Here is a 3,224-nt window from a genome sequence, read left to right as displayed (position 1 = left end):
AAAAAAAAATAAAGCAGGACAGTCTTACTTCAGCCCTGAAAAATTATGTTGGTAGCTTGTACGCGCAACATGTGATGGGTGCGACATTTGGGCTCTGTAGTCTTCCTGCTGGGACCCATAGCTCTTGTCCAATACCAAGAAAGCCCAAACTGAAGGATATTATACAAAAACAGGTGACCAACAGGTATTCCTCAACACATTCAGAATTTTCAAGAACAGAGTCTACAAAACTTCATCTAGAGGAACCAAACGAATATCCTGACTAAGTATAATGTGATCTCTTCATTGAAGTTCTGAACAGAAAAAAATGGCTCTGGTTAAAAGTTAAGAAAATTTGCGGGGTTCGACCCACATTGTTCCGTGCCGGCCCCACCCCTGGGGCATGCTGAGACAGAGACTGAGACTGGGCGTGGTGGCCCGCACATGTAATTCCAGCGCTTGGGAGGCTGAAAACAGGAGAATCACTATGAGTCCGATCTAGTAGTGAGACCCTGTAGACCCTGTCCTACAAAATAAAGAAATAAATTAAATAAATAAATAAGTAAATTTGAATAAAATATGAACCTTAAGTGATAATGAAATATCAGCATTGTTTAAGTAGCTGTATTAGATGTATCATGATAATGTTAAAAGTGAGAAATGGGAAGCAAGATGTGTAAAAACTCCTGTATTCTTACAAATTTTCAGGACTCCTGAAACCATTCTAAACTTACAAATCTATTAATGTTTTTAAAAGTCTGGTAAAACCTTTAAGAAGTCCTCTGGATGATTCTGATGGATCATAAAATTTGGGAAGCATTGTTTTACTGCATGCTCAAAGAAGTTCTAGACTTAGGAAAGCTCACGATTGTCTTTCCAAAGTAGGGCCAACAGCACTTATGCACCAGTTGTCTTTAGGTGTTCTCCATAAGTCATTCCTTTTACATGAATGCAGAAAAATATGCGGGTTTGTGTGCCACCTGTTTGTGAGAAGTGATAGTAAACATAACTCTGTCGCTGTAGGTGTGTTTGACCCATTGTGACTCAAGTAGAGGCCGAGGAAGGCTGGGAAGCTGCTTCTTCAGGGGTCTGTTCAGCAGCCCGATGCTAGTCCAGGTACTAGCAGATATGCTAGTTTGGAACCAAAATAATATGCTGCAGAGAGAGTCTCTCCCTCAGAGCTGGCGGCTCAGCAGTCCGTTCTGAGAACTCAGACCTTCCCTGCCTTCTCACAAGGCATCATAAAGAGATAGGAGGAGCCATGAACGTCACGCAGAACTGGAGTTCTCTCAGTCTTGAGGCACCGTCAGGAACGGAGGCAAGTGTTTCCCTCCTCAGTAAAAAGAGGCACAGTTAAGGCAGATTGACTTGGGATCACTTTCTAGGTAGATTTAAAAAAATGGAGTCAACAGCTACATGGGGTCAGTCTATAGTTAGGAGATGTGCACCATTAAGTGTATTCTTTAAGTGTATGCTGTTGATTCAGTTTCGCAGCATATATCAAATTCAAGCAACATTCAGAAAATGATACAGAAATCCAGGCAAGAATCCTATTTGCTGTCTTACAGTTTTCTCTGTAAATATTTGATCCTCTACTATTCATTAGAAGTTTGACAAGATAATTATTTTCCCTAACCAAAATAGATAACTGAACCAAACTTTTTTTTTTTCCCGGTACTGGGGATCGAACTCAGGACCTTGTATTGGCCTCAGGCACTTATGCCACTGAGCTATCTCCCTAGCCCTCAAAATAAATAACTTGAGATTTTACTATATTAGGTTTTGTATATGTAATACATTGCTATGGCTTGTGTCTAGCTCTTCCCCGAAAGCCTCACATGGTCATAGGTGGGGCTTTGCGGAGGTGGCAGGATCCGGAGTGTGTGATGCTGTGATCAAGAATGTGTGATTACTAAATTAGTTCACTGATTGATTTAGCATAGTTCTGGGTAGGACTAAGGGTGCTTCCCCAAGGGCACCCCTAATAGTGGGTAGCCTGGACGTAATATAAAGAACAGAGAGAGGGTTGCTTGCCTGCTGCTGCCGCCTTCTGCCTGCTCTGTCATGAAGTATTTCTACTCGGTGATGCCCTCATTTATGTCACACTGCCTTAGAGCCAGCCAACCATGGACTGAACTCCAGTAACTCTGGGTGTTGGGTATTTTTGTCTCAGCAATGAGAAAAGTAACTGAACATGCATGTAATGAAGGATAATTTGTGGGGGTTTTGGTACCAGGAATTGAACTTGGGACTGTGCATTTGCCAGGCAGGCGCTTATGCTGCTGAGTTATCTCTACAGCGATAATTTGATTCTACAATTAGCATGTCTGAGGCATCACCTTGCCACTTTCAGATATGTGACAGCTAAATCTAGTGGTCTAAAAATAATAAAGATCAGGGATGATCTAATTTTTATCGTCTTCTCTTTGTGTAGTAGGAAATTTGAATTAGATACTCCTCAAAATGAGGCCACATAGATAATTCACTTCCTTTTCTACTAATCTTAGCCAAATATACTTTTACAGGTTGCAAATCTGTTTCAGAATTTATTGCACAGATAACAAAAACTTTTTAAAAAGAAAAATCACCCAGTGCTAAAATGGGTTGGCAATTAAAACTATTTTCTTTCCTTTTCCATATGCATGCTGTTTTATTCTTATAGTTATGGTATAGAGCATGTTGTGGACTGTTCTATCATTTAACATTTTATTGCAGTCATTTTACCATTTAAAAATTATACCTAATTAGGGCTGATTGCCTACCAGATTGCTTAGGTAGATGCAGTGGCTGGGGTTCGATCCCCGGCATGCCGTGATGGCCCCACCCTGCAGCACACTGAGACAGTGATTGAGACGGTGCAGTGGCACGCTCCTGTGATCCCAGTGCATGGGAGGCTGAAAACAGGAGGATCACTATAAGTCCATTCTATATAGTGAAACCCTGTAAACCCTGTACTAAATACATAAAAAGTTATACCTACTTAATATTACAAATAAATAATGCCATAATTATTTTGCTGGTCCAATTGACTGGTTGGTACTTTTTTTGAGACAGGTCTTGCTATGTAGCTCCAGCTGGCCTTGAACTCACTCTGCAGCCCAGGCTGGCCTTGAGTCCCCAGTGATCCTCCTGCTTGAGATTACAGAAGTGTGCCACCACACCTGGCTCTTGTTTTTTTTTTTTTTTTTTTTTTTTTTAGTGGTATGATAACGAAGGAATTTTTCTTAGGTATGGGAAAGAGGAGA

The 3,224-nt window shown here is 40.9% G+C and overlaps 1 protein-coding gene across 6 annotated transcripts in view; it reads left to right on the top strand.

The window, feature by feature from the left end:
* Wdr78 (WD repeat domain 78) overlaps positions 1 to 3,224 on the top strand; it is a 58,545-nt gene that overhangs the window by 10,998 nt on the left and 44,323 nt on the right. The window lies entirely within an intron of this gene.

Source organism: Octodon degus, unplaced genomic scaffold (genome assembly GCF_000260255.1).
Source record: "Octodon degus isolate 3935 unplaced genomic scaffold, OctDeg1.0 scaffold00057, whole genome shotgun sequence".
Lineage (NCBI taxonomy): Eukaryota > Metazoa > Chordata > Mammalia > Rodentia > Octodontidae > Octodon > Octodon degus.
Note: the sequence above shows the minus strand (reverse complement) of the source record. Positions and strands in the feature narration are given on the sequence as shown.